Source organism: Oncorhynchus mykiss, chromosome 21 (assembly GCF_013265735.2).
Source record: "Oncorhynchus mykiss isolate Arlee chromosome 21, USDA_OmykA_1.1, whole genome shotgun sequence".
NCBI lineage: Eukaryota > Metazoa > Chordata > Actinopteri > Salmoniformes > Salmonidae > Oncorhynchus > Oncorhynchus mykiss.
Window position 1 is genome coordinate 1,060,001 of NC_048585.1, and position 15,000 is coordinate 1,075,000.

The following is a 15,000-nucleotide window of genomic DNA, read 5'->3' on the forward strand; positions in this document are numbered from 1 at the left end:
CCAGGTACTCCTGAGGCATGGTCCTAGGGCTCAGGTCCTCAGAGAGAGAGAGAAAGAAAGAGAGAAAGAGAGAATTAGAGAGAGCATACTTAAATTCACACAGGACACCGGATAAGACAGGAGAAGTACTCCAGATATAACAAACTGACCCTAGCCCCCCGAAACATAAACTACTGCAGCATAAATACTGGAGGCTGAGACAGGAGGGGTCAGGAGACACTGTGGCCCCATCCGATGATACCCCCGGACAGGGCCAAACAGGAAGGATATAACCCCACCCACTTTGCCAAAGCACAGCCCCCACACCACTAGAGGGATATCTTCAACCACCAACTTACCATCCTGAGACAAGGCCGAGTATAGCCCACAAAGATCTCCGCCACGGCACAACCCAAGGGGGGCGCCAACCCAGACAAGAAGATCACATCAGTGACTCAACCCACTCAAGTGACGCACCCCTCCTAGGGACGGCATGAAAGGGCACCAGTAAGCCAGTGAGTCAGCCCCTGTAATAGGGTTAGAGGCACAGAATCCCAGTGTAAAGAGGGGAACCGGCCAGGCAGAGACAGCAAGGGCGGTTCGTTGCTCCAGAGCCTTTCCGTTCACCTTCACACTCCTGTGCCAGACTACACTCAATCATATGACCCACTGAAGAGATTAGTCTTCAGTAAAGACTTACAGGTTGAGACCGAGGTTGCGTCTCTCACATGGGTAGGCAGACCGTTCCATAAAATTGAGCTCTATAGGAGAAAACCCTGCCTCCAGCAGTTTGCTTAGAAATTCTAGGGACAATTAGGAGGCCTGCGTCTTGTGACCGTAGCGTACGTGTAGGTATGTACGGCAGGACCAAATCGGAAAGATAGGTAGGAGCAAGCCCATGTAATGCTTTGTAGGTTAGCAGTAAAACCTTGAAATCTGCCCTTGCCTTGACAGGAAGCCAGTGTAGGGAGGCTAGCACTGGAATAATATGATCAATTTCTTTGGTTCTAGTCAGGATTCTAGCAGCCGTATTTAACACTAACTGAAGTTTATTTAGTGCGTTATCCGGGTAGCCGGAAAGTAGAGCATTGCAATAGTCTAACCTAGAAGTGACAAAAGCATGGATAAATTCTGCATCATTTTTTACAGAATGTTTCTGATTTTTGTGATGTTACGTAGATGGAAAAAAGCTGTCCTTAAAACAGTCTTGATATGTTCGTCAAAAGAGAGATCAGGGTCCAGAGTAACACCGAGGTCCTTCACCGTTTTATTTGAGACGACTGTACAACTGTACTACATTAAGATTAATTGTCAGATTCAACAGAAGATCTCTTTGTTTCTTGGGACCTAGAACAAGCATCTCTGTTTTGTCCGAGTTTAAAAGTAGAAAGTTTGCAGCAATCCACTTCCTTATGTCTGAAACACAGGCTTCTAGCGAGGGCAATTTTGAGGCTTCACCATGTTTCATTGAAATGTACAGCTGTGTGTCATCTGCATAGCAGTGAAAGTTAACATTATTTTTTCGAATAACATCCCCAAGAGGTAAAATATATAGTGAAAACAATAGTGGTCCTAAAACGGAACCTTGAGGAACACCTAAATGTACAGTTGATTTGTCAGAGGACAAACCATTCACAGAGACAAACTGATATATTTCCGACAGATAAGATCTAAACCAGGCAAGAACTTGTCCGTGTAGACCAATTTGGGTTTCCAATCTCTCCAAAATAATGTGGTGATCGATGGTATCAAAAGCAGCACTAAGGTCTAGGAGCACGAGGACAGATACAAAGCCTCGGTCTGATGCCGTTAAAAGGTCATTTAACCACCTTCACAAGTCTCAAACCAGACTGAAGCATTTCGTATACATTGTTTGTCTTCAGGAATGGAAGATTCGATATCGGCCGATAGTTTTTAAAATATTTTCTGCTATTTTCTTAGCACAATGCTAACGCATGTGCTCAGGCTAGCACAATGCTAAGGCTAACTCTATGTGCTCAGGCTAGCACAATGCTAACGCTAACTCTATGTGCTCAGGCTAGCACAATGCTAACGCTAACTCTATATGCTCAAGCTAGCAGTAACATACTTTTTGGATGATATTTTTTTTTAATATATATATATATTTTAATGAAACCCTCGCTCTCTCGCCAGGCATCGCAGTTACTTTGCAGTTATCAGGGTTTTCTATTGGGGCTCCTGTTACCGTGAAATGAGCTTAAAGATAAACAGAGAGAGATAGAGAGACCATTACAGAATCATGGACAGGCTGATTTAGAGGGAGAGAGAGCATGACAAATGGAACTAGAGAGGAAGTGGAGAGGCTGATTTAGAAAGAGTAGCTCTCTTTATCTCTCCAGCGACACGCGTCCCTCCACTGTAACCCGTCATCCAAGTGGACATGGCTGATTAAAATGTCATTCGTTCAAAGGAGAGCCATTGATATGTGATGCTCTTCCTTAGCTACACGCAGTCTGTAATGGTCCTGGGACACGCTGGCGGCCATCTTTTCTGCCCGGGGCACATTGGCTGTGTTACGGTTGGGGAGTTGGAGAAAAGGGAATGGGAAGGGGATACAACTGAATGCCTTCAACCAAAATGAGTCTTCCTCATTTAACCCTCTGAATCACAGAGGTGCGGGGAGCAGTTGTAGTTGCCTTGCTCAAGGGAAGAACGGATTTGGGGGATTCAAACCAGGAACCTTTCAGATACTCACCCAACGCTCTGAACCGCTACGCTACCTGCCGCAGCAGTGTTCGTGTGTTGTGTGTTGTGTTGTGTGTTGTGTGTTGTGTTGTGTTGTGTGTTGTGTTGTGTGTTGTTTTGTGTGTTGTGTGTTGTGTGTTGTTTTGTGTGTTGTGTGTTGTTTTGTGTGTTGTGTGTTGTTTTGTGTGTTGTGTTGTGTGTTGTTTTGTGTGTTGTGTGTTGTGTTGTGTTGTGTGTTGTGTTGTGTGTTGTTTTGTGTGTTGTGTGTTGTTTTGTGTGTTGTGTGTTGTGTGTTATTTTGTGTGTTGTGTTAAACGGGTATTGAGTTGTTTTTCAAGGATGCTGTCTGGGCCCTGGTCAAAAGTAGGATGGATGGATGGATGGATGGATGGATAGATGGATGGATGGATGGATGGGTGGATGGATGGATGGATGGATGGGTGGTTGGATGGGTGGGTGGTTGGATGGATGGGTGGATGGATGGATGGATGGATGGATGGGTGGGTGGTTGGATGGATGGGTGGATGGATGGATGGATGGATGGGTGGATGGATGGATGGGTGGGTGGTTGGATGGATGGATGGATGGGTGGATGGGTGGATGGGTGGATGGATGGATGGATGGATGGATGTGTGTGCTAATGTGAAGTCAGCTGGTCTATACAGAAGCAAAGAGCCCATCTCTTGGCTTAGAGACTGTTGTTGGTTTAATGACTGTTGGGTCTAGAGGGGACAGATGTATGTTGGTTTAATGACTGTTGGGTCTAGAGGGGGCAGATGTCTGTATCTTAGGCACGATCCACTGAAACAGAGAGGAAGGAGATGTGGGGGAGAGATTCATCTGGAGAACACGTCTGTCTGATTGGTGTGATGCAGCCTGATCTGCTGAGAGAAGGGGCTGACTTCCAGAGTGATTTCTCACCCTTTCTCCCCTCCCTCTCCCCTCTTCTCCACTTCCTCTCCCCTCTTCTCCCCTCCCTCTCCCCTCCCTCTCCCCTCTTCTCCACTTCCTCTCCCCTCTTCTCCCCTCCCCCTCCCCTCTTCTCCCCTCCCTCTCCCCTCTTCCCCCCTCCCTCTCCCCTCCCTCTCCCCTCTTCTCCCCTCCCTCTCCCCTCCCCCTCCCCTCTTCTCCCCTCCCTCTCCCCTCTTCCCCCCTCCCTCTCCCCTCTTCTCCCCTCCCTCTCCCCTCTTCTCCCCTCCCTCTCCCCTCTTCTCCACTCCCTCTCCCCTCTTCTCCCCTCCCTCTCCCCTCTTCTCCCCTCCCTCTCCCCTCTTCTCCACTCCCTCTCCTGTCCTTCTCCTCTCTTCTCCCCTCCCTCTCCCCTCTTCTCCCCTCCCTCTCCCCTCTTCTCCCCTCCCTCTCCCCTCTTCTCCCCTCTTCTCCCCTCTTCTCCCCTCCCTCTCCCCTCTTCTCCCCTCCATCTCCCCTCTTCTCCCCTCTTCTCCCCTCCTTCTCCTGTCCTTCTCCCCTCCCTCTCCCCTCTTCTCCACTCCCTCTCCTGTCCTTCTCCTCTCTTCTCCCCTCCCTCTCCCCTCTTCTCCCCTCCCTCTCCCCTCTTCTCCCCTCTTCTCCCCTCTTCTCCCCTCCCTCTCCCCTCTTCTCCCCTCCCTCTCCTGTCCTTCTCCCCATCTTTGCTTGCCATCTCTACTTCTCTCTTTCTTGCTCTTCTCTCTCTCTTTCTCTATCTTTCTTTCTCGCTCTTCTCTCTCTCTCTCTTTCTCTCTCTCTCTCTCTCTCTCTCTCTCTCTCTCTCTCTCTCTCTCTCTCTCTCTCTCTCTCTCTTCTCTCTCTCTCCTCTCTCCCTCTCTCTCTTTCTCTCTCTCTCTCTCTCTCTCTCTCTCTCTCTCGCTCTCTCTTTCTCTCTCTCTCTCTCTCTCTCTCTATCTCTCTCTCTCTCTCTCTCTCTCTCTCTCTCTCTCTCTCTCTCTCTCTCTCTCCTCTCTCTCTCTCTCTCCCAATCTCTCATTTTTCTGCTGGCTGGCTGAGGAGGAGGAAATTAAGTCAAATTCAATTTGCTGTTCAGTAATATCCTCAGATCACTGTGATGTAGGCCTTCTGTCAAGGCTTCTGTAGGGTGATTGAAACCTCTCTCTCCATTCCTATCTCTCTATCTCCCTCCATATCCACCTCTCTCTCTTCATTCATCTCTCTCTTTCACTCCCCCCCTCTCTCTCTCTCTGGGGCATAAGTGCTGAGCTACAGTGATGACCTTTCTCACACTGACACCCACAAACTTAACACAACACACTATAACACACACCAGAATAACCCTCATACATAATGACCCCACCCCAGAATAACCCTCATATATAATGACCCTACCCCAGAATAACCCCTCATATGTAATGACCCCACACTATAACACACACCAGAATAACCCCTCATATATAATGACCCCACACTATAACACACACCAGAATAACCCCTCATATATAATGACCCCACACTATAACACACACCAGAATAACCCCTCATATATAATGACCCCACACTATAACACACACCAGAATAACCCCTCATATATAATGACCCCACACTATAACACACACCAGAATAACCCCTCATATATAATGACCCCACACTATAACACACACCAGAATAACCCTCATACATAATGACCCCACCCCAGAATAACCCTCATATATAATGACCCTACCCCAGAATAACCCCTCATATATAATGACCCCACACTATAACACACACCAGAATAACCCCTCATATATAATGACCCCACACTATAACACACACCAGAATAACCCCTCATACATAATGACCCCACACTATAACACACACCAGAATAACCCTCATATATAATGACCCTACCCCAGAATAACCCCTCATATGTAATGACCCCACACTATAACACACACCAGAATAACCCCTCATATATAATGACCCCACACTATAACACACACCAGAATAACCCCTCATATATAATGACCCCACACTATAACACACACCAGAATAACCCTCATACATAATGACCCCACATCAGAATAACCCTCATACATAATGACCCCACACTATAACACACACCAGAATAACCCTCATACATAATGACCCCACATCAGAATAACCCTCATATATAATGATCCCACACCAGAATAACCCCTCATATTAATGACCCCACATTATAACACACACCAGAATAACCCTCATATATAATGACCCCACACTATAACACACACCAGAATAACCCCTCATATATAATGACCCCACACTATAACACACACCAGAATAACCCTCATATATAATGACCCCACACTATAACACACACCAGAATAACCCTTCATATATAATGACCCCACACTATAACACACACCAGAATAACCCCTCATATATAATGACCCCACACCAGAATAACCCTCATATACAGTGCCTTGCGAAAGTATTCGGCCCCCTTGAACTTTGCGACCTTTTGTCACATTTCAGGCTTCAAACATAAAGATATAAAACTGTATTTTTTTGTGAAGAATCAACAACAAGTGGGACACAATCATGAAGTGGAACGACATTTATTGGATATTTCAAACTTTTTTAACAAATCAAAAACTGAAAAATTGGGCGTGCAAAATTATTCAGCCCCCTTAAGTTAATACTTTGTAGCGCCACCTTTTGCTGCGATTACAGCTGTAAGTCGCTTGTGGTATGTCTCTATCAGTTTTGCACATCGAGAGACTGAAATTATTTCCCATTCCTCCTTGCAAAACAGCTCGAGCTCAGTGAGGTTGGATGGAGAGCATTTGTGAACAGCAGTTTTCAGTTCTTTCCACAGATTCTTGATTGGATTCAGGTCTGGACTTTGACTTGGCCATTCTAACACCTCGATATGTTTATTTTTGAACCATTCCATTGTAGATTTTGCTTTATGTTTTGGATCATTGTCTTGTTGGAAGACAAATCTCCGTCCCAGTCTCAGGTCTTTTGCAGACTCCATCAGGTTTTCTTCCAGAATGGTCCTGTATTTGGCTCCATCCATCTTCCCATCAATTTTAACCATCTTCCCTGTCCCTGCTGAAGAAAAGCAGGCCCAAACCATGATGCTGCCACCACCATGTTTGACAGTGGGGATGGTGTGTTCAGCTGTGTTGCTTTTACGCCAAACATAACGTTTTGCATTGTTGCCAAAAAGTTCAATTTTGGTTTCATCTGACCAGAGCACCTTCTTCCACATGTTTGGTGTGTCTCCCAGGTGGCTTGTGGCAAACTTTAAACAACACTTTTTATGGATATCTTTAAGAAATGGCTTTCTTCTTGCCACTCTTCCATAAAGGCCAGATTTGTGCAATATACGACTGATTGTTGTCCTATGGACAGAGTCTCCCACCTCAGCTGTAGATCTCTGCAGTTCATCCAGAGTGATCATGGGCCTCTTGGCTGCATCTCTGATCAGTCTTCTCCTTGTATGAGCTGAAAGTTTAGAGGGACGGCCAGGTCTTGGTAGATTTGCAGTGGTCTGATACTCCTTCCATTTCAATATTATCGCTTGCACAGTGCTCCTTGGGATGTTTAAAGCTTGGGAATTTTTTTTGTATCCAAATCCAGCTTTAAACTTCTTCACAACAGTATCTCGGACCTGCCTGGTGTGTTCCTTGTTCTTCATGATGCTCTCTGCGCTTTTAACGGACCTCTGAGACTATCACAGTGCAGGTGCATTTATACGGAGACTTGATTACACACAGGTGGATTGTATTTATCATCATTAGTCATTTAGGTCAACATTGGATCATTCAGAGATCCTCACTGAACTTCTGGAGAGAGTTTGCTGCACTGAAAGTAAAGGGGCTGAATAATTTTGCACGCCCAATTTTTCAGTTTTTGATTAGTTAAAAAAGTTTGAAATATCCAATAAATGTCGTTCCACTTCATGATTGTGTCCCACTTGTTGTTGATTCTTCACAAAAACATACAGTTTTATATCTTTATGTTTGAAGCCTGAAATGTGGCAAAAGGTCGCAAAGTTCAAGGGGGCCGAATACTTTCGCAAGGCACTGTATAATGACCCCACACCAGAATAACCCCTCATATATAATGACCCCACACTATAACACACACCAGAATAACCCTCATATATACTGACCCTACACTATAACACACACCAGAATAACCCTCATATATAATGACCCCACACTATAACACACACCAGAATAACCCTCATATTAATGACCCCACACTATAACACACACCAGAATAACCCTCATATATAATGACCCCACACTATAACACACACCAGAATAACCCCTCATATATAATGACCCCACACTATAACACACACCAGAATAACCCTCATATATACTGACCCTACACTATAACACACACCAGAATAACCCTCATATATAATGACCCCACACTATAACACACCCCAGAATAACCCCTCATATATAATGACCCCACACTATAACACACACCAGAATAACCCCTCATATATAATGACCCCACACTATAACACACACCAGAATAACCATCATATATAATGACCCCACACTATAACACACACCAGAATAACCCTCATATATAATGACCCCACACTATAACACACACCAGAATAACCCTCATATATAATGACCCCACACTATAACACACACCAGAATAACCCTCATATATAATGACCCCACACTATAACACACACCAGAATAACCCTCATATATAATGACCCCACACTATAACACACACCAGAATAACCCCTCATATATAATGACCCCACACTATAACACACACCAGAATAACCCTCATATATAATGACCCCACACTATAACACACACCAGAATAACCCTCATATATAATGACCCCACACTATAACACACACCAGAATAACCCCTCATATATAATGACCCCACACTATAACACACACCAGAATAACCCCTCATATATAATGACCCCACATTATAACACACTGTATTTCTCACAACGCTGGAGTCCAGTCATGTTTAGAAAACAGTTAAAATTATTGAATTGAAATTACAGTCTTTCGACTTTTTGAATTGAAATTGAGTTGGAATTGTAAAAACATGTCATTTTTAAAAATGTATTTAATTGTAATTCAATATTTGCCAATTTTCCAGTTAATTGAATACATCCATGTATAAATCATTTACTGTAGGATTGGTTTAGAATCATTTCAACAAAATACTTTGTTACCAGTCTAGCTAGGCTGTCTAAACAGGGACATGATCAACATGTAATCCCTCTGTTACCAGTCTAGCTAGGCTGTCTAAACAGGGACATGATCAACATGTAATCCTCTGTTACCAGTCTAGCTAGGCTGTCTAAACAGGGACATGATCAACATGTAATCCTCTGTTACCAGTCTAGCTAGGCTGTTTAAACAGGGACATGATCAACATGTAATCCTCTGTTACCAGTCTAGCTAGGCTGTCTAAACAGGGACATGATCAACATGTAATCCTCTGTTACCAGTCTAGCTAGGCTGTCTAAACAGGGACATGATCAGCATGTAATCCTCTGTTACCAGTCTAGCTAGGCTGTCTAAACAGGGACATGATCAACATGTAATCCTCTGTTACCAGTCTAGCTAGGCTGTCTAAACAGGGACATGATCAACATGTAATCCTCTGTTACCAGTCTAGCTAGGCTGTTTAAACAGGGACATGATCAACATGTAATCCTCTGTTACCAATCTAGCCAGGCTGTTTAAACAGGGACATGATCAACATGTAATCCTCTGTTACCAGTCTAGCCAGGCTGTCTAAACAGGGACATGATCAACATGTAATCCTCTGTTACCAGTCTAGCTAGGCTGTCTAAACAGGGACATGATCAACATGTAATCCTCTATTACCAGTCTAGCTAGGCTGTTTAAACAGGGACATGATCAACATGTAATCCTCTATTACCAGTCTAGCTAGGCTGTCTAAACAGGGACATGATCAACATGTAATCCTCTGTTACCAGTCTAGCTAGGCTGTCTAAACAGGGACATGATCAACATGTAATCCTCTGTTACCAGTCTAGCTAGGCTGTTTAAACAGGGACATGATCAACATGTAATCCTCTGTTACCAGTCTAGCTAGGCTGTCTAAACAGGGACATGATCAACATGTAATCCTCTGTTACCAGTCTAGCTAGGCTGTCTAAACAGGGACATGATCAACATGTAATCCTCTGTTACCAGTCTAGCTAGGCTGTTTAAACAGGGACATGATCAGCATGTAATCCTCTGTTACCAGTCTAGCTAGGCTGTCTAAACAGGGACATGATCAACATGTAATCCTCTGTTACCAGTCTAGCTAGGCTGTTTAAACAGGGACATGATCAGCATGTAATCCTCTGTTACCAGTCTAGCTAGGCTGTCTAAACAGGGACATGATCAACATGTAATCCCTCTGTTACCAGTCTAGCTAGGCTGTTTAAACAGGGACATGATCAGCATGTAATCCTCTGTTACCAGTCTAGCTAGGCTGTCTAAACAGGGACATGATCAACATGTAATCCTCTGTTACCAGTCTAGCTAGGCTGTTTAAACAGGGACATGATCAGCATGTAATCCTCTGTTACCAGTCTAGCTAGGCTGTCTAAACAGGGACATGATCAACATGTAATCCTCTGTTACCAGTCTAGCTAGGCTGTTTAAACAGGGACATGATCAACATGTAATCCTCTGTTACCAGTCTAGCTAGGCTGTCTAAACAGGGACATGATCAGCATGTAATCCTCTGTTACCAGTCTAGCTAGGCTGTTTAAACAGGGACATGATCAACATGTAATCCTCTGTTACCAGTCTAGCTAGGCTGTTTAAACAGGGACATGATCAACATGTAATCCTCTGTTACCAGTCTAGCTAGGCTGTTTAAACAGGGACATGATCAACATGTAATCCTCTGTTACCAGTCTAGCTAGGCTGTCTAAACAGGGACATGATCAACATGTAATCCTCTGTTACCAGTCTAGCTAGGCTGTTTAAACAGGGACATGATCAACATGTAATCCTTTGTTACCAGTCTAGCTAGGCTGTCTAAACAGGGACATGATCAACATGTAATCCCTCTGTTACCAGTCTAGCTAGGCTGTCTAAACAGGGACATGATCAACATGTAATCCTCTGTTACCAGTCTAGCTAGGCTGTTTAAACAGGGACATGATCAACATGTAATCCTTTGTTACCAGTCTAGCTAGGCTGTCTAAACAGGGACATGATCAACATGTAATCCTCTGTTACCAGTCTAGCTAGGCTGTCTAAACAGGGACATGATCAACATGTAATCCTCTGTTACCAGTCTAGCTAGGCTGTTTAAACAGGGACATGATCAGCATGTAATCCTCTGTTACCAGTCTAGCTAGGCTGTTTAAACAGGGACATGATCAGCATGTAATCCTCTGTTACCAGTCTAGCTAGGCTGTTTAAACAGGGACATGATCAACATGTAATCCTCTGTTACCAGTCTAGCTAGGCTGTTTAAACAGGGACATGATCAACATGTAATCCTTTGTTACCAGTCTAGCTAGGCTGTCTAAACAGGGACATGATCAACATGTAATCCTCTGTTACCAGTCTAGCTAGGCTGTCTAAACAGGGACATGATCAACATGTAATCCCTCTGTTACCAGTCTAGCTAGGCTGTCTAAACAGGGACATGATCAACATGTAATCCCTCTGTTACCAGTCTAGCTAGGCTGTCTAAACAGGGACATGATCAACATGTAATCCTCTGTTACCAGTCTAGCTAGGCTGTCTAAACAGGGACATGATCAACATGTAATCCCTCTGTTACCAGTCTAGCTAGGCTGTCTAAACAGGGACATGATCAACATGTAATCCTCTGTTACCAGTCTAGCTAGGCTGTTTAAACAGGGACATGATCAACATGTAATCCCTCTGTTACCAGTCTAGCTAGGCAGTCTAAACAGGGACATGATCAACATGTAATCCTCTGTTACCAGTCTAGCTAGGCTGTCTAAACAGGGACATGATCAACATGTAATCCCTCTGTTACCAGTCTAGCTAGGCTGTCTAAACAGGGACATGATCAACATGTAATCCTCTGTTACCAGTCTAGCTAGGCTGTTTAAACAGGGACATGATCAGCATGTAATCCTCTGTTACCAGTCTAGCTAGGCTGTCTAAACAGGGACATGATCAACATGTAATCCTCTGTTACCAGTCTAGCTAGGCTGTTTAAACAGGGACATGATCAACATGTAATCCCTCTGTTACCAGTCTAGCTAGGCTGTCTAAACAGGGACATGATCAACATGTAATCCTCTGTTACCAGTCTAGCTAGGCTGTTTAAACAGGGACATGATCAGCATGTAATCCTCTGTTACCAGTCTAGCTAGGCTGTCTAAACAGGGACATGATCAACATGTAATCCTCTGTTACCAGTCTAGCTAGGCTGTTTAAACAGGGACATGATCAACATGTAATCCCTCTGTTACCAGTCTAGCTAGGCTGTCTAAACAGGGACATGATCAACATGTAATCCTCTGTTACCAGTCTAGCTAGGCTGTTTAAACAGGGACATGATCAACATGTAATCCTCTGTTACCAGTCTAGCTAGGCTGTCTAAACAGGGACATGATCAACATGTAATCCTCTGTTACCAGTCTAGCTAGGCTGTCTAAACAGGGACATGATCAACATGTAATCCTCTGTTACCAGTCTAGCTAGGCTGTCTAAACAGGGACATGATCAACATGTAATACCTCTGTTACCAGTCTAGCTAGGCTGTCTAAACAGGGACATGATCAACATGTAATCCTCTGTTACCAGTCTAGCTAGGCTGTCTAAACAGGGACATGATCAACATGTAATCCTCTGTTACCAGTCTAGCCAGGCTGTCTAAACAGGGACATGATCAACATGTAATCCTCTGTTACCAGTCTAGCTAGGCTGTTTAAACAGGGACATGATCAACATGTAATCCCTCTGTTACCAGTCTAGCTAGGCTGTTTAAACAGGGACATGATCAACATGTAATCCTCTGTTACCAGTCTAGCCAGGCTGTCTAAACAGGGACATGATCAACATGTAATCCTCTGTTACCAGTCTAGCTAGGCTGTTTAAACAGGGACATGATCAGCATGTAATCCTCTGTTACCAGTCTAGCTAGGCTGTCTAAACAGGGACATGATCAACATGTAATCCCTCTGTTACCAGTCTAGCTAGGCTGTTTAAACAGGGACATGATCAGCATGTAATCCTCTGTTACCAGTCTAGCTAGGCTGTCTAAACAGGGACATGATCAACATGTAATCCTCTGTTACCAGTCTAGCTAGGCTGTTTAAACAGGGACATGATCAGCATGTAATCCTCTGTTACCAGTCTAGCTAGGCTGTCTAAACAGGGACATGATCAACATGTAATCCCTCTGTTACCAGTCTAGCTAGGCTGTTTAAACAGGGACATGATCAACATGTAATCCTCTGTTACCAGTCTAGCTAGGCTGTCTAAACAGGGACATGATCAGCATGTAATCCTCTGTTACCAGTCTAGCTAGGCTGTTTAAACAGGGACATGATCAACATGTAATCCTCTGTTACCAGTCTAGCTAGGCTGTTTAAACAGGGACATGATCAACATGTAATCCTCTGTTACCAGTCTAGCTAGGCTGTTTAAACAGGGACATGATCAACATGTAATCCTCTGTTACCAGTCTAGCCAGGCTGTCTAAACAGGGACATGATCAACATGTAATCCTCTGTTACCAGTCTAGCTAGGCTGTTTAAACAGGGACATGATCAACATGTAATCCTTTGTTACCAGTCTAGCTAGGCTGTCTAAACAGGGACATGATCAACATGTAATCCCTCTGTTACCAGTCTAGCTAGGCTGTCTAAACAGGGACATGATCAACATGTAATCCTCTGTTACCAGTCTAGCTAGGCTGTTTAAACAGGGACATGATCAACATGTAATCCTTTGTTACCAGTCTAGCTAGGCTGTCTAAACAGGGACATGATCAACATGTAATCCTCTGTTACCAGTCTAGCTAGGCTGTCTAAACAGGGACATGATCAACATGTAATCCTCTGTTACCAGTCTAGCTAGGCTGTTTAAACAGGGACATGATCAGCATGTAATCCTCTGTTACCAGTCTAGCTAGGCTGTTTAAACAGGGACATGATCAGCATGTAATCCTCTGTTACCAGTCTAGCTAGGCTGTTTAAACAGGGACATGATCAACATGTAATCCTCTGTTACCAGTCTAGCTAGGCTGTTTAAACAGGGACATGATCAACATGTAATCCTTTGTTACCAGTCTAGCTAGGCTGTCTAAACAGGGACATGATCAACATGTAATCCTCTGTTACCAGTCTAGCTAGGCTGTCTAAACAGGGACATGATCAACATGTAATCCCTCTGTTACCAGTCTAGCTAGGCTGTCTAAACAGGGACATGATCAACATGTAATCCCTCTGTTACCAGTCTAGCTAGGCTGTCTAAACAGGGACATGATCAACATGTAATCCTCTGTTACCAGTCTAGCTAGGCTGTCTAAACAGGGACATGATCAACATGTAATCCCTCTGTTACCAGTCTAGCTAGGCTGTCTAAACAGGGACATGATCAACATGTAATCCTCTGTTACCAGTCTAGCTAGGCTGTTTAAACAGGGACATGATCAACATGTAATCCCTCTGTTACCAGTCTAGCTAGGCAGTCTAAACAGGGACATGATCAACATGTAATCCTCTGTTACCAGTCTAGCTAGGCTGTCTAAACAGGGACATGATCAACATGTAATCCCTCTGTTACCAGTCTAGCTAGGCTGTCTAAACAGGGACATGATCAACATGTAATCCTCTGTTACCAGTCTAGCTAGGCTGTTTAAACAGGGACATGATCAGCATGTAATCCTCTGTTACCAGTCTAGCTAGGCTGTCTAAACAGGGACATGATCAACATGTAATCCTCTGTTACCAGTCTAGCTAGGCTGTTTAAACAGGGACATGATCAACATGTAATCCCTCTGTTACCAGTCTAGCTAGGCTGTCTAAACAGGGACATGATCAACATGTAATCCTCTATTACCAGTCTAGCTAGGCTGTTTAAACAGGGACATGATCAACATGTAATCCTCTGTTACCAGTCTAGCTAGGCTGTCTAAACAGGGACATGATCAACATGTAATCCTCTGTTACCAGTCTAGCTAGGCTGTCTAAACAGGGACATGATCAACATGTAATCCTCTGTTACCAGTCTAGCTAGGCTGTCTAAACAGGGACATGATCAACATGTAATACCTCTGTTACCAGTCTAGCCAGGCTGTCTAAACAGGGACATGATCAACATGTAATCCTCTGTTACCAGTCTAGCTAGGCTGTTTAAACAGGGACATGATCAACATGTAATCCCTC